Raw genomic sequence first — 22,642 nt, 5'->3', positions numbered from 1 at the left:
TCGAGGGGTTCGTTGGTCTACGGGTATGATTCTCGCTTTGGGTGTCTCGCTGTAGGAATTTGCGAGAGGTCTCGGGTTCAAATCACGGGTGAGCCCTTCGATGAGGTTTTCCGATGGTCATACCGCATGTTTTCTTCATTTCTTTGCGGCGTAGACGGCGGGATTCATTCACATTGGGTTTGCTTTAAGAAGCTGAGCTCAAACTGCAGGGAACCAATACATTCCCGAGAAAATCGAAACATTTTCGAAACGCTTGTCTATGAGTGGACATTCACTTATCTCTATTCTGGTGGATTCCGGCAGCTCTCTGTCTGTTCCATTTCATTCATTCGGGGATGTGACCACCCCTGGCTGCTCCAGCATTTATTGCCCACAGCTATTTGCTATTGGGACGGTGATGGTGAATTGCCTTCTTGAATCGCTAGTCTATTTTTACCCAATATTTATTTTGACAGTGAAACATTCCCAATTCCCCATTTACATTCACGTATTTATTTATTATGTATGTCTTCATTTCGACCCTGGCCTGCTGCAATGTTCCACAGAAACCCAGCAGAAACTGGGGGAATAGCTCCTCATCCTCTGATTAGGCATGTCCCGACATTAGGCCTTCCCGACTTAACATTCGGTTCAACAACCTTAGACTCTGAACTCTCTCTACCCCCTTAACCACCTGTTTATTTCCATCAACTTATTTTCATTAATTCCAACGATATGCTTTGCCCTCACCATTGCCCCTCCATCCAGCCCATCCGATCCCACTTGAGCAATCTGATCTCTATTGCAGGGGCTGGATTAGCACAGTGCGAAATCGCTGGCTTTGAAAGCGGACCACGATAGGCCAGTACCAGCCTCCCCCAACAGGCGCCGGAATGTGGCGACAGTAACTTTATTTGAAGCCCACTAGTGACAATAAGCGATTTTAATCTCATTTTCCTCTGCCTCGCTGCTTACTTTTGTTCTACCATGAACACATTCTGACCTCTTAATGCGCCTCTATCAGCACCTTGCTTAGCCTTGATTAGCCTCATTTACATTCCCTTTTCCTTTCTGTCCAACACATTTTCGTCATTTGCCACCAGTCGCTGACACTCTACTGAGGACCAATGCGTCACGTCAGCCCCGCCCCAGCCACAATAGCCTGAATCTGACCCTATTGCCCGTTCTCCAGCTTTGACAAAGAGTCACCCAGACTCGAAACGTCAGCTGCCATCTCTCTCCACAGGGACTGCCAGACCAGCTGAGACTGTCCTGAATTTTTTGTTTTTGTTTCCCATCGACGCATCCGCAGTAAGTTGCTTTTATCGTACATTTAGACATGTGTGAAATGGTGATTAAATATGTTCATCTGCATCTGTCAACACAATAGATTCTGTGGTGGATGAACAAACTGCTAATATCCGAATTGTGGCAAATTAGGAAAGGCTTTGCTTCCCCTGGCGTCTGGAAAATTCAGCATTTCTGACTTTGTTGCAGGAATTGCAATACCTTATGCGAGACCAAATCTCATGTTCCTCGAACGTGCGAGATTGAGGAACAAACGTATTTTGTAAAACCATTCGTCACACGAAATGAAAAGCGCGGGATGCTTCCTAACCACCGGGGACCTTTCGCGTGTTAGGCGAATGTGATAACCACTACACTACAGAAACCGGTGGGAGCTTCGCCATCAGTGGACGTGTGTAATGTTCAACCTCAATGTGTTGCTGCAGCTTCTAATGGTTCCGCGGAGTGGCCATGTAACTTATTGCAAGAAGCCGTTTCTTTAAAACTGATGTCTCAACTTATGAAAGCATCAGGTATTGAACTTTGCTGAACTGAAGATAAGTTATGTTTTGCTTGAAGTTACAGAGAGAGGGCAGGGCTTTTATGAGTAACCACAGCTGATACGAGAATTGATGATGTCCTGCTGAATTTGCTCTGCATCAAGAACCAGCTGTCCAACCCACTGAACTAAAGAGGACGCTAAAACTCAGAACTGCAAGCCAGCCATGAGTCGAACCCAGAATCTCCTGATTCGTAACCAGACGCATTATCCATTGCGCCACTGGCCCACCGAAGTTCCAAGCTTTTGCTATTCCTCGATGATGAAGACCAGTTACGAGACTGAGGTAATATTTAGCAACATATAGACTAAACTGGAAGGACCAGATGTTTCTGCCCAGTTTCGAACCGGCGACCATTCGCGTGTAAAGAAAATGTGATAACCACTACACTACAGAAACAGCTGGCAGCACAGAAGCCAACGGACCTGTGTCACCTTCAAGTCAGCTGCCTTGTTGCAGCTTCGCATAGTTCGGCTGAGAGGCCATGTCGCTTCTTAAGAATTGACAATTATGTGTTTCTTATATTTGACCTCTTTGTGTTTTGGTGTGTAACATGCTGCAGCCTAAATACCGTTCATGTATAAGAAAGGAAGGGTAATTGCAAATCAACATTGAGCCTGGATTCCCACACTGGCTTTTCCTGTTTCTCCATCAGGAAGACAGGTTTTACTTTCCAAAAGGTGGATCAGTTAACTCTCTGGCATTTCCTCTAAGTCAGTTACAGTGTCGTTTGTGTCTGTCCTTTTGAGTACACATTACTACAAGACATCCTTCAATCTGGCCTGTTGCATTTGCTGATCCCAACGGCATCTACTCTGCATTGGAGAGACTAAATACCGACTCGGTTACCGCTGTGCTAAACACCTTCGCTCCATCGACAAGCTGGTGGAAGACTCTCCTGTCGCTTGCTATTTCAACTCCTTTCTGCGAAACACCAGATGTTTCTGCCCGGTTTCGAACCGGGGACCATTCGCGTGAAAAGCGAATGTGATAACCACTACACTACAGAAACAGCTGGCAGCGCAGACTCCAACGGACCTGTGTCACCTTCAACTCAACTGCCTTGTTGCAGCTTCGCATGGTTCGGCTGAGAGGCCATGTCACTTCTTACAAGAACACGTCTATTTCTTTAAAACAGATGTCTAAACTTACAAGCCAGTAGAAGAACCTATATTGAACTGAAGAATTTGTTCAGAAAATCTCTAACGGCGAAATGCTCTCTTCTATTATTAATGCAGCATTCTGAAATCCTACAGAAAAAAGCTACCGACTTTACACAAGTATTACACAGTTTCTGTAGTGTAGTGGTTATCACATTCGCCTAACACGCGAAAGGTCCCCGGGTCGAAACCGGGCAGAAACATGTCGTGCTTCTGATTTTATGTGACCAATGTTTGCACTAAATACGTTTCTTCCTCAATCTTGCACGTTCGAGGAACATGAGATTTGGTCTCGCGTGAGATATTAAAATTCCTGCAACAAAGTCAGAAATACTGAATATTCAAGACGCCGGCGGCAGAAAAGCCACATTTTGCCACAATTCGGATATCAGCAGTTTGTTCATCCACCACAGAATCTATCGGATGCAGATCAAAATATTTAATCACCATTTCAAACATGTCTAAATGAACGATAAAAGCAACTTACTGCGTATGCGTCAATGGTGAACAAAAACAGAAAACACAGGACAGTCTCAGCAGGTCTGACAGCCTCTGTGGAGAGAGATGGCAAGTGTCGTTTCGAGTCTGGGTGACTCTTTGTCGAAGCTGGACAACTGGATCTTTGGTTAGGTTTAGATTGGCGGTGCGTGGGGGGAGAGCGACAGACGGCCAGCGATGGGTGGAGAATAACAAGAATGTGTTGGGCTGAAAGAAAAAGGGAATGTAAATGTTTCTAATCAGTGTTAAGAACGGTGCTGATAGAGGCGATTAGAAGATTAGAATGTGTTAATGGCAGAGGACAATGAGGAACAAGGGGCGGATTTCCCAAGACGGATGCGATTGGCTAGGGGAATGGGGAGGGGGAGACAATGGGAGAGGAAGACATATCAATGGAAGCAATGAAAATAGGTTGATGGAAATAAACATGTGGTGAAGTGGGAAGAGTGATTTCACGGTGCGAAGTTGTTGACCGTACTGTAAAATCCGCAAGGCTGTACCGTGCCTATTCGGAGGATGGGGTGCTGCTCCTCGGCGTTGTGCTGAGCTACATGGGAACATTGCAGCAGGCCATGATCGGACATGTGGACATGAGAGCAGGACAGTGAGTTCAAATAGCAAGCGACAGGAGAGTCTACCACCACTTTGTCGATGGAGCGAAGGTGTTTTGCAAAGCGGTCACCCAGTCGGCATTTAGTCTCTCCAATGCAGAGTAGATGGCATTGGGATCAGCAAATGCAGCGGGCCAGATTGAAGGATGTCTGAAAGTAATGTGTACTCAAAAGGACAGACACAAACGATACTGTAACTGACTTAGAGGAAATGCCAGAGACTTAACTGAACCAGCTTTGTGAAAGAAAAAACGGTCTTCCTGATAGAGAAATAGGAAAAGCTAGTGTGGGAATCCAGGCTCAAAGTTGATTTACAATTACCCCTCCTTTCTTCTACATGAACGGTATTTAGGCTGCAGCATTTTACACACCAAAACACAAAGAGGTCAAATATAAGAAACACATAATTGTCAATTCTTAAACTCAACTCAAGCATTGAATAACGGAACAAATATTGTGTAAAGTCGGTAGCTTTTTTCTGTAGGATTTCAGAATGCTGCATTAATAATAGAAGAGAGCATTTCGCCGTTAGAGATTTTCTGAACAAATTCTTCAGTTCAATATAGGTTCTTCTACTGGCTTGTAAGTTTAGACATCTGTTTTAAAGAAATAGACGTGTTCTTGTAAGAAGTGACATGGCCTCTCAGCCGAACCATGCGAAGCTGCAACAAGGCAGTTGAGTTGAAGGTGACACAGGTCCGTTGGAGTCTGCGCTGCCAGCTGTTTCTGTAGTGTAGTGGTTATCACATTCGCTTTACACGCGAATGGTCCCCGGTTCGAAACCGGGCAGAAACATCTGGTGTTTCCAGTTTAGTCTGTCGCAAAATATTACCTCAATCTCGTAACTGGTCTTCATCATCGAGGAATAACAAAAGCCTATAACTGCTGTGGGCCAGTGGCGCAATGGATAACGCGTCTGACTACGAATCAGGAGATTCCTAGGTTCGACTCCTGGCTGGCTCGCAGTTCCTAGTTTTGGCGTCCCCTTTAGTTCAGTGGATTGGACAGCTGGTTCCCGATGCAGAGCAAAGTGAGCAGGGCATCATCAATTCTCGTTTCAGCTGTGGTTACTTATGAAAGCCCTGCCCTCTCAATTTAACTTCAACCAAAACATAACTTATCTCCAGTTCAGCAAAGTTCAATATCTGATCCTTTGATGAGTTGAGACATCAGTTTTAAAGAAACGGCTTCTTCCAATACGTTACATGGCCTCTCAGCGGAACCGTTATCAGCTGCAACAATACATTGAGGTTCAACATTGCACAGGGCCACTGATTGCGATGCTCCCAGCAGTTTCTGTAGTGTAGTGGTTATCACATTCGCCTAACACGCGAAAGGTCCCCGGGTCGAAACCGGGCAGAAACATGTCGTGCTTCTGATTTTATGTGACCAATGTTTGCACTAAATACGTTTCTTCCTCAATCTTGCACGTTCGAGGAACATGAGATTTGGTCTCGCGTGAGATATTAAAATTCCTGCAACAAAGTCAGAAATACTGAATATTCAAGACGCCGGCGGCAGAAAAGCCACATTTTGCCACAATTCGGATATCAGCAGTTTGTTCATCCACCACAGAATCTATCGGATGCAGATCAAAATATTTAATCACCATTTCAAACATGTCTAAATGAACGATAAAAGCAACTTACTGCGTATGCGTCAATGGTGAACAAAAACAGAAAACACAGGACAGTCTCAGCAGGTCTGACAGCCTCTGTGGAGAGAGATGGCAAGTGTCGTTTCGAGTCTGGGTGACTCTTTGTCGAAGCTGGACAACTGGATCTTTGGTTAGGTTTAGATTGGCGGTGCGTGGGGGGAGAGCGACAGACGGCCAGCGATGGGTGGAGAATAACAAGAATGTGTTGGGCTGAAAGAAAAAGGGAATGTAAATGTTTCTAATCAGTGTTAAGAACGGTGCTGATAGAGGCGATTAGAAGATTAGAATGTGTTAATGGCAGAGGACAATGAGGAACAAGGGGCGGATTTCCCAAGACGGATGCGATTGGCTAGGGGAATGGGGAGGGGGAGACAATGGGAAAGGAAGACATATCAATGGAAGCAATGAAAATAGGTTGATGGAAATAAACATGTGGTGAAGTGGGAAGAGTGATTTCACGGTGCGAAGTTGTTGACCGTACTGTAAAATCCGCAAGGCTGTACCGTGCCTATTCGGAGGATGGGGTGCTGCTCCTCGGCGTTGTGCTGAGCTACATGGGAACATAGCAGCAGGCCATGATCGGACATGTGGACATGAGAGCAGGACAGTGAGTTCAAATAGCAAGCGACAGGAGAGTCTACCACCACTTTGTCGATGGAGCGAAGGTGTTTTGCAAAGCGGTCACCCAGTCGGCATTTAGTCTCTCCAATGCAGAGTAGATGGCATTGGGATCAGCAAATGCAGCGGGCCAGATTGAAGGATGTCTGAAAGTAATGTGTACTCAAAAGGACAGACACAAACGATACTGTAACTGACTTAGAGGAAATGCCAGAGACTTAACTGAACCAGCTTTGTGAAAGAAAAAACGGTCTTCCTGATAGAGAAATAGGAAAAGCTAGTGTGGGAATCCAGGCTCAAAGTTGATTTACAATTACCCCTCCTTTCTTCTACATGAACGGTATTTAGGCTGCAGCATTTTACACACCAAAACACAAAGAGGTCAAATATAAGAAACACATAATTGTCAATTCTTAAACTCAACTCAAGCATTGAATAACGGAACAAATATTGTGTAAAGTCGGTAGCTTTTTTCTGTAGGATTTCAGAATGCTGCATTAATAATAGAAGAGAGCATTTCGCCGTTAGAGATTTTCTGAACAAATTCTTCAGTTCAATATAGGTTCTTCTACTGGCTTGTAAGTTTAGACATCTGTTTTAAAGAAATAGACGTGTTCTTGTAAGAAGTGACATGGCCTCTCAGCCGAACCATGCGAAGCTGCAACAAGGCAGTTGAGTTGAAGGTGACACAGGTCCGTTGGAGTCTGCGCTGCCAGCTGTTTCTGTAGTGTAGTGGTTATCACATTCGCTTTACACGCGAATGGTCCCCGGTTCGAAACCGGGCAGAAACATCTGGTGTTTCCAGTTTAGTGTGTCGCAAAATATTACCTCAATCTCGTAACTGGTCTTCATCATCGAGGAATAACAAAAGCCTATAACTGCTGTGGGCCAATGGCGCAATGGATAACGCGTCTGACTCCGAATCAGGAGATTCCAAGTTCGACTCATGGCTGGCTCGCAGTTCCTAGTTTTGGCGTCCCCTTTAGTTCAGTGGGTTGGACAGCTGGTTCCCGATGCAGAGCAAAGTGAGCAGGGCATCATCAATTCTCGTTTCAGCTGTGGTTACTTATGAAAGCCCTGCCCTCTCAATTTAACTTCAAGCAAAACATAACTTATCTCCAGTTCAGCAAAGTTCAATATATGATCCTTTGATAAGTTGAGACATCAGTTTTAAAGAAACGGCTTCTTCCAATAAGTTACATGGCCTCTCAGCGGAACCGTTAGAAGCTGCAACAATACATTGAAGTTCAACATTGCACAGGGCCACTGATTGTGATACTCCCAGCAGTTTCTGTAGTGTAGTGGTTATCACATTCGCCTAACACGCGAAAGGTCCCCGGGTCGAAACCGGGCAGAAACATGTCGTGCTTCTGATTTTATGTGACCAATGTTTGCACTAAATACGTTTCTTCCTCAATCTTGCACGTTCGAGGAACATGAGATTTGGTCTCGCGTGAGATATTAAAATTCCTGCAACAAAGTCAGAAATACTGAATATTCAAGACGCCGGCGGCAGAAAAGCCACATTTTGCCACAATTCGGATATCAGCAGTTTGTTCATCCACCACAGAATCTATCGGATGCAGATCAAAATATTTAATCACCATTTCAAACATGTCTAAATGAACGATAAAAGCAACTTACTGCGTATGCGTCAATGGTGAACAAAAACAGAAAACACAGGACAGTCTCAGCAGGTCTGACAGCCTCTGTGGAGAGAGATGGCAAGTGTCGTTTCGAGTCTGGGTGACTCTTTGTCGAAGCTGGACAACTGGATCTTTGGTTAGGTTTAGATTGGCGGTGCGTGGGGGGAGAGCGACAGACGGCCAGCGATGGGTGGAGAATAACAAGAATGTGTTGGGCTGAAAGAAAAAGGGAATGTAAATGTTTCTAATCAGTGTTAAGAACGGTGCTGATAGAGGCGATTAGAAGATTAGAATGTGTTAATGGCAGAGGACAATGAGGAACAAGGGGCGGATTTCCCAAGACGGATGCGATTGGCTAGGGGAATGGGGAGGGGGAGACAATGGGAAAGGAAGACATATCAATGGAAGCAATGAAAATAGGTTGATGGAAATAAACATGTGGTGAAGTGGGAAGAGTGATTTCACGGTGCGAAGTTGTTGACCGTACTGTAAAATCCGCAAGGCTGTACCGTGCCTATTCGGAGGATGGGGTGCTGCTCCTCGGCGTTGTGCTGAGCTACATGGGAACATAGCAGCAGGCCATGATCGGACATGTGGACATGAGAGCAGGACAGTGAGTTCAAATAGCAAGCGACAGGAGAGTCTACCACCACTTTGTCGATGGAGCGAAGGTGTTTTGCAAAGCGGTCACCCAGTCGGCATTTAGTCTCTCCAATGCAGAGTAGATGGCATTGGGATCAGCAAATGCAGCGGGCCAGATCGAAGGATGTCTGAAAGTAATGTGTACTCAAAAGGACAGACACAAACGATACTGTAACTGACTTAGAGGAAATGCCAGAGACTTAACTGAACCAGCTTTGTGAAAGAAAAAACGGTCTTCCTGATAGAGAAATAGGAAAAGCTAGTGTGGGAATCCAGGCTCAAAGTTGATTTACAATTACCCCTCCTTTCTTCTACATGAACGGTATTTAGGCTGCAGCATTTTACACACCAAAACACAAAGAGGTCAAATATAAGAAACACATAATTGTCAATTCTTAAAGTCAACTCAAGCATTGAATAACGGAACAAATATTGTGTAAAGTCGGTAGCTTTTTTCTGTAGGATTTCAGAATGCTGCATTAATAATAGAAGAGAGCATTTCGCCGTTAGAGATTTTCTGAACAAATTCTTCAGTTCAATATAGGTTCTTCTACTGGCTTGTAAGTTTAGACATCTGTTTTAAAGAAATAGACGTGTTCTTGTAAGAAGTGACATGGCCTCTCAGCCGAACCATGCGAAGCTGCAACAAGGCAGTTGAGTTGAAGGTGACACAGGTCCGTTGGAGTCTGCGCTGCCAGCTGTTTCTGTAGTGTAGTGGTTATCACATTCGCTTTACACGCGAATGGTCCCCGGTTCGAAACCGGGCAGAAACATCTGGTGTTTCCAGTTTAGTCTGTCGCAAAATATTACCTCAATCTCGTAACTGGTCTTCATCATCGAGGAATAACAAAAGCCTATAACTGCTGTGGGCCAGTGGCGCAATGGATAACGCGTCTGACTCCAAATCAGGAGATTCCAAGTTCGACTCATGGCTGGCTCGCAGTTCCTAGTTTCGGCGTCCCCTTTAGTTCAGTGGGTTGGACAGCTGGTTCCCGATGCAGAGCAAAGTGAGCAGGGCATCATCAATTCTCGTTTCAGCTGTGGTTACTTATGAAAGCCCTGCCCTCTCAATTTAACTTCAAGCAAAACATAACTTATCTCCAGTTCAGCAAAGTTCAATATATGATCCTTTGATAAGTTGAGACATCAGTTTTAAAGAAACGGCTTCTTCCAATAAGTTACATGGCCTCTCAGCGGAACCGTTAGAAGCTGCAACAATACATTGAAGTTCAACATTGCACAGGGCCACTGATTGTGATACTCCCAGCAGTTTCTGTAGTGTAGTGGTTATCACATTCGCCTAACACGCGAAAGGTCCCCGGGTCGAAACCGGGCAGAAACATGTCGTGCTTCTGATTTTATGTGACCAATGTTTGCACTAAATACGTTTCTTCCTCAATCTTGCACGTTCGAGGAACATGAGATTTGGTCTCGCGTGAGATATTAAAATTCCTGCAACAAAGTCAGAAATACTGAATATTCAAGACGCCGGCGGCAGAAAAGCCACATTTTGCCACAATTCGGATATCAGCAGTTTGTTCATCCACCACAGAATCTATCGGATGCAGATCAAAATATTTAATCACCATTTCAAACATGTCTAAATGAACGATAAAAGCAACTTACTGCGTATGCGTCAATGGTGAACAAAAACAGAAAACACAGGACAGTCTCAGCAGGTCTGACAGCCTCTGTGGAGAGAGATGGCAAGTGTCGTTTCGAGTCTGGGTGACTCTTTGTCGAAGCTGGACAACTGGATCTTTGGTTAGGTTTAGATTGGCGGTGCGTGGGGGGAGAGCGACAGACGGCCAGCGATGGGTGGAGAATAACAAGAATGTGTTGGGCTGAAAGAAAAAGGGAATGTAAATGTTTCTAATCAGTGTTAAGAACGGTGCTGATAGAGGCGATTAGAAGATTAGAATGTGTTAATGGCAGAGGACAATGAGGAACAAGGGGCGGATTTCCCAAGACGGATGCGATTGGCTAGGGGAATGGGGAGGGGGAGACAATGGGAAAGGAAGACATATCAATGGAAGCAATGAAAATAGGTTGATGGAAATAAACATGTGGTGAAGTGGGAAGAGTGATTTCACGGTGCGAAGTTGTTGACCGTACTGTAAAATCCGCAAGGCTGTACCGTGCCTATTCGGAGGATGGGGTGCTGCTCCTCGGCGTTGTGCTGAGCTACATGGGAACATAGCAGCAGGCCATGATCGGACATGTGGACATGAGAGCAGGACAGTGAGTTCAAATAGCAAGCGACAGGAGAGTCTACCACCACTTTGTCGATGGAGCGAAGGTGTTTTGCAAAGCGGTCACCCAGTCGGCATTTAGTCTCTCCAATGCAGAGTAGATGGCATTGGGATCAGCAAATGCAGCGGGCCAGATTGAAGGATGTCTGAAAGTAATGTGTACTCAAAAGGACAGACACAAACGATACTGTAACTGACTTAGAGGAAATGCCAGAGACTTAACTGAACCAGCTTTGTGAAAGAAAAAACGGTCTTCCTGATAGAGAAATAGGAAAAGCTAGTGTGGGAATCCAGGCTCAAAGTTGATTTACAATTACCCCTCCTTTCTTCTACATGAACGGTATTTAGGCTGCAGCATTTTACACACCAAAACACAAAGAGGTCAAATATAAGAAACACATAATTGTCAATTCTTAAACTCAACTCAAGCATTGAATAACGGAACAAATATTGTGTAAAGTCGGTAGCTTTTTTCTGTAGGATTTCAGAATGCTGCATTAATAATAGAAGAGAGCATTTCGCCGTTAGAGATTTTCTGAACAAATTCTTCAGTTCAATATAGGTTCTTCTACTGGCTTGTAAGTTTAGACATCTGTTTTAAAGAAATAGACGTGTTCTTGTAAGAAGTGACATGGCCTCTCAGCCGAACCATGCGAAGCTGCAACAAGGCAGTTGAGTTGAGGGTGACAAAGGTCCGTTGGAGTCTGCGCTGCCAGCTGTTTCTGTAGTGTAGTGGTTATCACATTCGCTTTACACGCGAATGGTCCCCGGTTCGAAACCGGGCAGAAACATCTGGTGTTTCCAGTTTAGTCTGTCGCAAAATATTACCTCAATCTCGTAACTGGTCTTCATCATCGAGGAATAACAAAAGCCTATAACTGCTGTGGGCCAGTGGCGCAATGGATAACGCGTCTGACTACGAATCAGGAGATTCTAGGTTCGACTCCTGGCTGGCTCGCAGTTCCTAGTTTTGGCGTCCCCTTTAGATCAGTGGGTTTGGACAGCTGGTTCCCGATGCAGAGCAAAGTGAGCAGGGCATCATCAATTCTCGTTTCAGCTGTGGTTACTTATGAAAGCCCTGCCCTCTCAATTTAACTTCAAGCAAAACATAACTTATCTCCAGTTCAGCAAAGTTCAATATATGATCCTTTGATGAGTTGAGACACCAGTTTTAAAGAAACGGCTTCTTCCAATAAGTTACATGGCCTCTCAGCGGAACCGTCAGAAGCTGCAACAATACATTGAAGTTCAACATTGCACAGGGCCACTGATTGTGATACTCCCAGCAGTTTCTGTAGTGTAGTGGTTATCACATTCGCCTAACACGCGAAAGGTCCCCGGGTCGAAACCGGGCAGAAACATGTCGTGCTTCTGATTTTATGTGACCAATGTTTGCACTAAATACGTTTCTTCCTCAATCTTGCACGTTCGAGGAACATGAGATTTGGTCTCGCGTGAGATATTAAAATTCCTGCAACAAAGTCAGAAATACTGAATATTCAAGACGCCGGCGGCAGAAAAGCCACATTTTGCCACAATTCGGATATCAGCAGTTTGTTCATCCACCACAGAATCTATCGGATGCAGATCAAAATATTTAATCACCATTTCAAACATGTCTAAATGAACGATAAAAGCAACTTACTGCGTATGCGTCAATGGTGAACAAAAACAGAAAACACAGGACAGTCTCAGCAGGTCTGACAGCCTCTGTGGAGAGAGATGGCAAGTGTCGTTTCGAGTCTGGGTGACTCTTTGTCGAAGCTGGACAACTGGATCTTTGGTTAGGTTTAGATTGGCGGTGCGTGGGGGGAGAGCGACAGACGGCCAGCGATGGGTGGAGAATAACAAGAATGTGTTGGGCTGAAAGAAAAAGGGAATGTAAATGTTTCTAATCAGTGTTAAGAACGGTGCTGATAGAGGCGATTAGAAGATTAGAATGTGTTAATGGCAGAGGACAATGAGGAACAAGGGGCGGATTTCCCAAGACGGATGCGATTGGCTAGGGGAATGGGGAGGGGGGAGACAATGGGAAAGGAAGACATATCAATGGAAGCAATGAAAATAGGTTGATGGAAATAAACATGTGGTGAAGTGGGAAGAGTGATTTCACGGTGCGAAGTTGTTGACCGTACTGTAAAATCCGCAAGGCTGTACCGTGCCTATTCGGAGGATGGGGTGCTGCTCCTCGGCGTTGTGCTGAGCTACATGGGAACATAGCAGCAGGCCAAGATCGGACATGTGGACATGAGAGCAGGACAGTGAGTTCAAATAGCAAGCGACAGGAGAGTCTACCACCACTTTGTCGATGGAGCGAAGGTGTTTTGCAAAGCGGTCACCCAGTCGGCATTTAGTCTCTCCAATGCAGAGTAGATGGCATTGGGATCAGCAAATGCAACAGGCCAGATTGAAGGATGTCTGAAAGTAATGTGTACTCAAAAGGACAGACACAAACGATACTGTAACTGACTTAGAGGAAATGCCAGAGACTTAACTGAACCAGCTTTGTGAAAGAAAAAACGGTCTTCCTGATAGAGAAATAGGAAAAGCTAGTGTGGGAATCCAGGCTCAAAGTTGATTTACAATTACCCCTCCTTTCTTCTACATGAACGGTATTTAGGCTGCAGCATTTTACACACCAAAACACAAAGAGGTCAAATATAAGAAACACATAATTGTCAATTCTTAAACTCAACTCAAGCATTGAATAACGGAACAAATATTGTGTAAAGTCGGTAGCTTTTTTCTGTAGGATTTCAGAATGCTGCATTAATAATAGAAGAGAGCATTTCGCCGTTAGAGATTTTCTGAACAAATTCTTCAGTTCAATATAGGTTCTTCTACTGGCTTGTAAGTTTAGACATCTGTTTTAAAGAAATAGACGTGTTCTTGTAAGAAGTGACATGGCCTCTCAGCCGAACCATGCGAAGCTGCAACAAGGCAGTTGAGTTGAGGGTGACAAAGGTCCGTTGGAGTCTGCGCTGCCAGCTGTTTCTGTAGTGTAGTGGTTATCACATTCGCTTTACACGCGAATGGTCCCCGGTTCGAAACCGGGCAGAAACATCTGGTGTTTCCAGTTTAGTCTGTCGCAAAATATTACCTCAATCTCGTAACTGGTCTTCATCATCGAGGAATAACAAAAGCCTATAACTGCTGTGGGCCAGTGGCGCAATGGATAACGCGTCTGACTACGAATCAGGAGATTCTAGGTTCGACTCCTGGCTGGCTCGCAGTTCCTAGTTTTGGCGTCCCCTTTAGTTCAGTGATTTGGACAGCTGGTTCCCGATGCAGAGCAAAGTGAGCAGGGCATCATCAATTCTCGTTTCAGCTGTGGTTACTTATGAAAGCCCTGCCCTCTCAATTTAACTTCAAGCAAAACATAACTTATCTCCAGTTCAGCAAAGTTCAATATATGATCCTTTGATGAGTTGAGACACCAGTTTTAAAGAAACGGCTTCTTCCAATAAGTTACATGGCCTCTCAGCGGAACCGTCAGAAGCTGCAACAATACATTGAAGTTCAACATTGCACAGTGCCACTGAGTGTGATACTCCCAGCGGTTTCTGTAGTGTAGTGGTTATCACATTCGCCTAACACGCGAAAGGTCCCCGGTTCGAAACCGGGCAGAAACATGGCGTGCTTCTGATTTTGTGTGACGAATGTTTGCACTAAATACGTTTCTTCCTCAATCTTGCACGTTCGAGGAACATGAGATTTGGTCTCGCATGAGATGTTAAAATTCCTGCAACAAAGTCAGAAATACTGAATATTCAAGACGCCGAGGGAAGAAAAGCCACATTTTGCCACAATTCGGATATCAGCAGTTTGTTCATCCACCACAGAATCTATCGGATGCAGATCAACATATTTAATCACCATTTCAAACATGTCTAAATGTACGATAAAAGCGTATGCGTCAATGGGGAACAAAAACAGAAAACAGGACAGTCTCAGCAGGTCTGACAGCCTCTGTGGAGAGAGATGGCAAGTGTCGTTTCGAGTCTGGGTGACTCTTTGTCGAAGCCGGACAACTGGATCTTTGGTTAGGTTTAGATTGGCGGTGCGTGGGGGGAGAGCGACAGACGGCCAGCGATGGGTGGAGAATAACAAGAATGTGTTGTGCTGAAAGAAAAAGGGAATGTAAATGTTTCTAATCAGTGTTAAGAACGGTGCTGATAGAGGCGATTAGAAGATTAGAATGTGTTAATGGCAGAGGACAATGAGGAACAAGGGGCGGATTTCCCAAGACGGATGCGATTGGCTAGGGGAATGGGGAGGGGGAGACAATGGGAAAGGAAGACATATCAATGGAAGCAATGAAAATAGGTTGATGGAAATAAACATGTGGTGAAGTGGGAAGAGTGATTTCACGGTGCGAAGTTGTTGACCGTACTGTAAAATCCGCAAGGCTGTACCGTGCCTATTCGGAGGATGGGGTGCTGCTCCTCGGCGTTGTGCTGAGCTACATGGGAACATAGCAGCAGGCCATGATCGGACATGTGGACATGAGAGCAGGACAGTGAGTTCAAATAGCAAGCGACAGGAGAGTCTACCACCACTTTGTCGATGGAGCGAAGGTGTTTTGCAAAGCGGTCACCCAGTCGGCATTTAGTCTCTCCAATGCAGAGTAGATGGCATTGGGATCAGCAAATGCAGCGGGCCAGATTGAAGGATGTCTGAAAGTAATGTGTACTCAAAAGGACAGACAAAAACGATACTGGAACTGACTTAGAGGAAATGCCAGAGACTTAACTGAACCAGCTTTGGGAAAGAAAAAACGGTCTTCCTGATGGAGAAATAGGAAAAGCTAGTGTGGGAATCCAGGCTCAAAGTTGATTTACAATTACCCCTCCTTTCTTCTACATGAACGGTATTTAGGCTGCAGCATTTTACACACCAAAACACAAAGAGGTCAAATATAAGAAACACATAATTGTCAATTCTTAAACTCAACTCAAGCATTGAATAACGGAACAAATATTGTGTAAAGTCGGTTGCTTTTTTCTGTAGGATTTCAGAATGCTGCATTAATAATAGAAGAGAGCATTTCGCCGTTAGAGATTTGCTGAACAAATTCTTCAGTTCAATATAGGTTCTTCTACTGGCTTGTAAGTTTAGACATCTGTTTTAAAGAAATAGACGTGTTCTTGTAAGAAGTGACATGGCCTCTCAGCCGAACCATGCGAAGCTGCAACAATGATTTCGAGATGCCGGCGTTGGACTGGGGTGAGCACAGTAAGAAGTCTTACAACACCAGGTTAAAGTCCAACAGGTTTGTTTCAAACACGAGCTTTCGGAGCACGGCTCCTTCTTCAGGTGACCTGTTGGACTTTAACCTGGTGTTGTAAGCTGCAACAAGGCAGTTGAGTTGAAGGTGACACAGGTCGGTTGGAGTGTGAGCTGCCAGCTGTTTCTGTAGTGTAGTGGTTATCACATCCGCTTTACACGCGAATGGTTCCCGGTTCGAAACCGGGCAGAAACATCTGGTGTTTCCAGTTTAGTGTGTCGCAAAATATTACCTCAATCTCGTAACTGGTCTTCATCATCGAGGAATAACAAAAGCCTATAACTGCTGTGGGCCAGTGGCGCAATGGATAACGCGTCTGACTCCGAATCAGGAGATTCCAAGTTCGACTCATGGCTGGCTCGCAGTTCCTAGTTTTGGCGTCCCCTTTAGTTCAGTGGGTTGGACAGCTGGTTCCCGATGCAGAGCAAAGTGAGCAGGGCATCATCAATTCTCGTTTCAGCTGTGGTTACTGATGAAAGCCCTGCCCTCTCAATTTAACTTCAAGCAAAACATAACTTATCTCCAGTTCAGCAAAGTTCAATATATGATCCTTTGATAAGTTGAGACATCAGTTTTAAAGAAACGGCTTCTTCCAATAAGTTACATGGCCTCTCAGCGGAACCGTTAGAAGCTGCAACAATACATTGAAGTTCAACATTGCACAGGGCCACTGATTGTGATACTCCCAGCGGTTTCTGTAGTGTAGTGGTTATCACATTCGCCTAACACGCGAAAGGTCCGCGGGACGAAACCGGGCAGAAACATGGCGTGCTTCTGATTTCATGTGACCAATGTTTGCACTAAATACGTTTCTTCCTCAATCTTGCACGTTCGAGGAACATGAGATTTGGTCTCGCGTGAGATATCAAAATTCCTGCAATAAAGTCAGAAATACTGAATATTCAAGACGCCGGCGGCAGAAAAGCCGCATTTTGCCACAATTCGGATATCAGCAGTTTGTTCATCCACCACAGAATCTATCGGATGCAGATCAAAATATTTAATCACCATTTCAAACATGTCTAAATGTACGATAAAAGCAACTTACTGCGTATGCGTCAATGGGGAACAAAAACAGAAAACACAGGACAGTCTCAGCAGGTCTGACAGCCTCTGTGGAGAGAGATGGCAAGTGTCGTTTCGAGTCTGGGTGACTCTTTGTCGAAGCCGGACAACTGGATCTTTGGTTAGGTTTAGATTGGCGGTGCGTGGGGGGGAGAGCGACAGACGGCCAGCGATGGGTGGAGAATAACAAGAATGTGTTGGGCTGAAAGAAAAAGGGAATGTAAATGTTTCTAATCAGTGTTAAGAATGGTGCTGATAGAGGCGATTAGAAGATTAGAATGTGTTAATGGCAGAGGACAATGAGGAACAAGGGGCGGATTTCCCAAGACGGATGCGATTGGCTAGGGGAATGGGGAGGGGGAGACAATGGGAGAGGAAGACATATCAATGGAAGCAATGAAAATAGGTTGATGGAAATAAACATGTGGTGAAGTGGGAAGAGTGATTTCACGGTGCGAAGTTGTTGACCGTACTGTAAAATCCGCAAGGCTGTACCGTGCCTATTCGGAGGATGGGGTGCTGCTCCTCGGCGTTGTGCTGAGCTACATGGGAACATAGCAGCAGGCCATGATCGGACATGTGGACATGAGAGCAGGACAGTGAGTTCAAATAGCAAGCGACAGGAGAGTCTACCACCAGTTTGTCGATGGAGCGAAGGTGTTTTGCAAAGCGGTCACCCAGTCGGCATTTAGTCTCTCCAATGCAGAGTAGATGGCATTGGGATCAGCAAATGCAGCGGGCCAGATTGAAGGATGTCTGAAAGTAATGTGTACTCAAAAGGACAGACACAAACGATACTGTAACTGACTTAGAGGAAATGCCAGAGACTTAACTGAACCAGCTTTCGGAAAGAAAAAACGGTCTTCCTGATGGAGAAATAGGAAAAGCTAGTGTGGGAATCCAGGCTCAAAGTTGATTTACAATTACCCCTCCTTTCTTCTACATGAACGGTATTTAGGCTGCAGCATTTTACACACCAGACCACAAAGAGGTCAAATATAAGAAACACATAATTGTCAATTCTTAAACTCAACTCAAGCATTGAATAACGGAACAAATATTGTGTAAAGTCGGTTGCTTTTTTCTGTAGGATTTCAGAATGCTGCATTAATAATAGAAGAGAGCATTTCGCCGTTAGAGATTTGCTGAACAAATTCTTCAGTTCAATATAGGTTCTTCTACTGGCTTGTAAGTTTAGACATCTGTTTTAAAGAAATAGACGTGTTCTTGTAAGAAGTGACATGGCCTCTCAGCCGAACCATGCGAAGCTGCAACAAGGCAGTTGAGTTGAAGGTGACACAGGTCCGTTGGAGTCTGCGCTGCCAGCTGTTTCTGTAGTGTAGTGGTTATCACATTCGCTTTACACGCGAATGGTCCCCGGTTCGAAACCGGGCAGAAACATCTGGTGTTTCCAGTTTAGTCTGTCGCAAAATATTACCTCAATCTCGTAACTGGTCTTCATCATCGAGGAATAACAAAAGCCTATAACTGCTGTGGGCCAGTGGCGCAATGGATAACGCGTCTGACTCCGAATCAGGAGATTCCAAGTTCGACTCATGGCTGGCTCGCAGTTCCTAGTTTTGGCGTCCCCTTTAGTTCAGTGGGTTGGACAGCTGGTTCCCGATGCAGAGCAAAGTGAGCAGGGCATCATCAATTCTCGTTTCAGCTGTGGTTACTTATGAAAGCCCTGCCCTCTCAATTTAACTTCAAGCAAAACATAACTTATCTCCAGTTCAGCAAAGTTCAATATATGATCCTTTGATAAGTTGAGACATCAGTTTTAAAGAAACGGCTTCTTCCAATAAGTTACATGGCCTCTCAGCGGAACCGTTAGAAGCTGCAACAATACATTGAAGTTCAACATTGCACAGGGCCACTGATTGTGATACTCCCAGCAGTTTCTGTAGTGTAGTGGTTATCACATTCGCCTAACACGCGAAAGGTCCCCGGGTCGAAACCGGGCAGAAACATGTCGTGCTTCTGATTTTATGTGACCAATGTTTGCACTAAATACGTTTCTTCCTCAATCTTGCACGTTCGAGGAACATGAGATTTGGTCTCGCGTGAGATATTAAAATTCCTGCAACAAAGTCAGAAATACTGAATATTCAAGACGCCGGCGGCAGAAAAGCCACATTTTGCCACAATTCGGATATCAGCAGTTTGTTCATCCACCACAGAATCTATCGGATGCAGATCAAAATATTTAATCACCATTTCAAACATGTCTAAATGAACGATAAAAGCAACTTACTGCGTATGCGTCAATGGTGAACAAAAACAGAAAACACAGGACAGTCTCAGCAGGTCTGACAGCCTCTGTGGAGAGAGATGGCAAGTGTCGTTTCGAGTCTGGGTGACTCTTTGTCGAAGCTGGACAACTGGATCTTTGGTTAGGTTTAGATTGGCGGTGCGTGGGGGGAGAGCGACAGACGGCCAGCGATGGGTGGAGAATAACAAGAATGTGTTGGGCTGAAAGAAAAAGGGAATGTAAATGTTTCTAATCAGTGTTAAGAACGGTGCTGATAGAGGCGATTAGAAGATTAGAATGTGTTAATGGCAGAGGACAATGAGGAACAAGGGGCGGATTTCCCAAGACGGATGCGATTGGCTAGGGGAATGGGGAGGGGGAGACAATGGGAAAGGAAGACATATCAATGGAAGCAATGAAAATAGGTTGATGGAAATAAACATGTGGTGAAGTGGGAAGAGTGATTTCACGGTGCGAAGTTGTTGACCGTACTGTAAAATCCGCAAGGCTGTACCGTGCCTATTCGGAGGATGGGGTGCTGCTCCTCGGCGTTGTGCTGAGCTACATGGGAACATAGCAGCAGGCCATGATCGGACATGTGGACATGAGAGCAGGACAGTGAGTTCAAATAGCAAGCGACAGGAGAGTCTACCACCACTTTGTCGATGGAGCGAAGGTGTTTTGCAAAGCGGTCACCCAGTCGGCATTTAGTCTCTCCAATGCAGAGTAGATGGCATTGGGATCAGCAAATGCAGCGGGCCAGATTGAAGGATGTCTGAAAGTAATGTGTACTCAAAAGGACAGACACAAACGATACTGTAACTGACTTAGAGGAAATGCCAGAGACTTAACTGAACCAGCTTTGTGAAAGAAAAAACGGTCTTCCTGATAGAGAAATAGGAAAAGCTAGTGTGGGAATCCAGGCTCAAAGTTGATTTACAATTACCCCTCCTTTCTTCTACATGAACGGTATTTAGGCTGCAGCATTTTACACACCAAAACACAAAGAGGTCAAATATAAGAAACACATAATTGTCAATTCTTAAACTCAACTCAAGCATTGAATAACGGAACAAATATTGTGTAAAGTCGGTAGCTTTTTTCTGTAGGATTTCAGAATGCTGCATTAATAATAGAAGAGAGCATTTCGCCGTTAGAGATTTTCTGAACAAATTCTTCAGTTCAATATAGGTTCTTCTACTGGCTTGTAAGTTTAGACATCTGTTTTAAAGAAATAGACGTGTTCTTGTAAGAAGTGACATGGCCTCTCAGCCGAACCATGCGAAGCTGCAACAAGGCAGTTGAGTTGAAGGTGACACAGGTCCGTTGGAGTCTGCGCTGCCAGCTGTTTCTGTAGTGTAGTGGTTATCACATTCGCTTTACACGCGAATGGTCCCCGGTTCGAAACCGGGCAGAAACATCTGGTGTTTCCAGTTTAGTCTGTCGCAAAATATTACCTCAATCTCGTAACTGGTCTTCATCATCGAGGAATAACAAAAGCCTATAACTGCTGTGGGCCAGTGGCGCAATGGATAACGCGTCTGACTACGAATCAGGAGATTCTAGGTTCGACTCCTGGCTGGCTCGCAGTTCCTAGTTTTGGCGTCCCCTTTAGTTCAGTGATTTGGACAGCTGGTTCCCGATGCAGAGCAAAGTGAGCAGGGCATCATCAATTCTCGTTTCAGCTGTGGTTACTTATGAAAGCCCTGCCCTCTCAATTTAACTTCAAGCAAAACATAACTTATCTCCAGTTCAGCAAAGTTCAATATATGATCCTTTGATGAGTTGAGACACCAGTTTTAAAGAAACGGCTTCTTCCAATAAGTTACATGGCCTCTCAGCGGAACCGTCAGAAGCTGCAACAATACATTGAAGTTCAACATTGCACAGTGCCACTGAGTGTGATACTCCCAGCGGTTTCTGTAGTGTAGTGGTTATCACATTCGCCTAACACGCGAAAGGTCCCCGGTTCGAAACCGGGCAGAAACATGGCGTGCTTCTGATTTTGTGTGACGAATGTTTGCACTAAATACGTTTCTTCCTCAATCTTGCACGTTCGAGGAACATGAGATTTGGTCTCGCATGAGATGTTAAAATTCCTGCAACAAAGTCAGAAATACTGAATATTCAAGACGCCGAGGGAAGAAAAGCCACATTTTGCCACAATTCGGATATCAGCAGTTTGTTCATCCACCACAGAATCTATCGGATGCAGATCAACATATTTAATCACCATTTCAAACATGTCTAAATGTACGATAAAAGCGTATGCGTCAATGGGGAACAAAAACAGAAAACAGGACAGTCTCAGCAGGTCTGACAGCCTCTGTGGAGAGAGATGGCAAGTGTCGTTTCGAGTCTGGGTGACTCTTTGTCGAAGCCGGACAACTGGATCTTTGGTTAGGTTTAGATTGGCGGTGCGTGGGGGGAGAGCGACAGACGGCCAGCGATGGGTGGAGAATAACAAGAATGTGTTGTGCTGAAAGAAAAAGGGAATGTAAATGTTTCTAATCAGTGTTAAGAACGGTGCTGATAGAGGCGATTAGAAGATTAGAATGTGTTAATGGCAGAGGACAATGAGGAACAAGGGGCGGATTTCCAAGACGGATGCGATTGGCTAGGGGAATGGGGAGGGGGAGACAATGGGAAAGGAAGACATATCAATGGAAGCAATGAAAATAGGTTGATGGAAATAAACATGTGGTGAAGTGGGAAGAGTGATTTCACGGTGCGAAGTTGTTGACCGTACTGTAAAATCCGCAAGGCTGTACCGTGCCTATTCGGAGGATGGGGTGCTGCTCCTCGGCGTTGTGCTGAGCTACATGGGAACATAGCAGCAGGCCATGATCGGACATGTGGACATGAGAGCAGGACAGTGAGTTCAAATAGCAAGCGACAGGAGAGTCTACCACCACTTTGTCGATGGAGCGAAGGTGTTTTGCAAAGCGGTCACCCAGTCGGCATTTAGTCTCTCCAATGCAGAGTAGATGGCATTGGGATCAGCAAATGCAGCGGGCCAGATTGAAGGATGTCTGAAAGTAATGTGTACTCAAAAGGACAGACACAAACGATACTGTAACTGACTTAGAGGAAATGCCAGAGACTTAACTGAACCAGCTTTGGGAAAGA

At 44.9% G+C, this 22,642-nt stretch overlaps 21 non-coding genes across 21 annotated transcripts; 20 read left to right on the top strand and 1 right to left on the bottom strand.

Moving 5' to 3' along the window:
* Nucleotides 1-2,765: 2,765 nt before the first annotated feature.
* On the bottom strand, nucleotides 2,766-2,838 carry trnae-uuc. The gene has a single exon. It is a non-coding gene; the product is annotated as a tRNA-Glu (tRNA).
* Nucleotides 2,839-3,116: 278 nt separating this feature from the next.
* Nucleotides 3,117-3,189, top strand: trnav-aac. The gene has a single exon. It is a non-coding gene; the product is annotated as a tRNA-Val (tRNA).
* Nucleotides 3,190-4,817: 1,628 nt separating this feature from the next.
* Nucleotides 4,818-4,890, top strand: trnav-uac. The gene has a single exon. It is a non-coding gene; the product is annotated as a tRNA-Val (tRNA).
* A 94-nt stretch (nucleotides 4,891-4,984) lies between these two features.
* On the top strand, nucleotides 4,985-5,058 carry trnar-acg. The gene has a single exon. It is a non-coding gene; the product is annotated as a tRNA-Arg (tRNA).
* A 329-nt stretch (nucleotides 5,059-5,387) lies between these two features.
* Nucleotides 5,388-5,460, top strand: trnav-aac. Its single transcript has one exon. It is a non-coding gene; the product is annotated as a tRNA-Val (tRNA).
* Nucleotides 5,461-7,088: 1,628 nt separating this feature from the next.
* Nucleotides 7,089-7,161, top strand: trnav-uac. The gene has a single exon. It is a non-coding gene; the product is annotated as a tRNA-Val (tRNA).
* A 496-nt stretch (nucleotides 7,162-7,657) lies between these two features.
* trnav-aac lies at nucleotides 7,658-7,730 on the top strand. Its single transcript has one exon. It is a non-coding gene; the product is annotated as a tRNA-Val (tRNA).
* Nucleotides 7,731-9,358: 1,628 nt separating this feature from the next.
* On the top strand, nucleotides 9,359-9,431 carry trnav-uac. Its single transcript has one exon. It is a non-coding gene; the product is annotated as a tRNA-Val (tRNA).
* A 496-nt stretch (nucleotides 9,432-9,927) lies between these two features.
* On the top strand, nucleotides 9,928-10,000 carry trnav-aac. The gene has a single exon. It is a non-coding gene; the product is annotated as a tRNA-Val (tRNA).
* A 1,628-nt stretch (nucleotides 10,001-11,628) lies between these two features.
* trnav-uac lies at nucleotides 11,629-11,701 on the top strand. Its single transcript has one exon. It is a non-coding gene; the product is annotated as a tRNA-Val (tRNA).
* Nucleotides 11,702-11,795: 94 nt separating this feature from the next.
* trnar-acg lies at nucleotides 11,796-11,868 on the top strand. The gene has a single exon. It is a non-coding gene; the product is annotated as a tRNA-Arg (tRNA).
* A 330-nt stretch (nucleotides 11,869-12,198) lies between these two features.
* Nucleotides 12,199-12,271, top strand: trnav-aac. Its single transcript has one exon. It is a non-coding gene; the product is annotated as a tRNA-Val (tRNA).
* A 1,629-nt stretch (nucleotides 12,272-13,900) lies between these two features.
* trnav-uac lies at nucleotides 13,901-13,973 on the top strand. The gene has a single exon. It is a non-coding gene; the product is annotated as a tRNA-Val (tRNA).
* Nucleotides 13,974-14,067: 94 nt separating this feature from the next.
* trnar-acg lies at nucleotides 14,068-14,140 on the top strand. The gene has a single exon. It is a non-coding gene; the product is annotated as a tRNA-Arg (tRNA).
* A 329-nt stretch (nucleotides 14,141-14,469) lies between these two features.
* Nucleotides 14,470-14,542, top strand: trnav-aac. The gene has a single exon. It is a non-coding gene; the product is annotated as a tRNA-Val (tRNA).
* A 1,777-nt stretch (nucleotides 14,543-16,319) lies between these two features.
* On the top strand, nucleotides 16,320-16,392 carry trnav-uac. The gene has a single exon. It is a non-coding gene; the product is annotated as a tRNA-Val (tRNA).
* Nucleotides 16,393-18,590: 2,198 nt separating this feature from the next.
* On the top strand, nucleotides 18,591-18,663 carry trnav-uac. Its single transcript has one exon. It is a non-coding gene; the product is annotated as a tRNA-Val (tRNA).
* Nucleotides 18,664-19,159: 496 nt separating this feature from the next.
* Nucleotides 19,160-19,232, top strand: trnav-aac. The gene has a single exon. It is a non-coding gene; the product is annotated as a tRNA-Val (tRNA).
* Nucleotides 19,233-20,860: 1,628 nt separating this feature from the next.
* On the top strand, nucleotides 20,861-20,933 carry trnav-uac. The gene has a single exon. It is a non-coding gene; the product is annotated as a tRNA-Val (tRNA).
* A 94-nt stretch (nucleotides 20,934-21,027) lies between these two features.
* trnar-acg lies at nucleotides 21,028-21,100 on the top strand. The gene has a single exon. It is a non-coding gene; the product is annotated as a tRNA-Arg (tRNA).
* Nucleotides 21,101-21,429: 329 nt separating this feature from the next.
* Nucleotides 21,430-21,502, top strand: trnav-aac. The gene has a single exon. It is a non-coding gene; the product is annotated as a tRNA-Val (tRNA).
* The last annotated feature ends 1,140 nt before the right edge of the window (nucleotides 21,503-22,642 follow it).

Source organism: Scyliorhinus canicula, unplaced genomic scaffold (genome assembly GCF_902713615.1).
Source record: "Scyliorhinus canicula unplaced genomic scaffold, sScyCan1.1, whole genome shotgun sequence".
Lineage (NCBI taxonomy): Eukaryota > Metazoa > Chordata > Chondrichthyes > Carcharhiniformes > Scyliorhinidae > Scyliorhinus > Scyliorhinus canicula.
The sequence above is the reverse complement of the archived record's forward strand: the minus strand, read 5'-3'. Positions and strand labels throughout refer to the sequence as shown.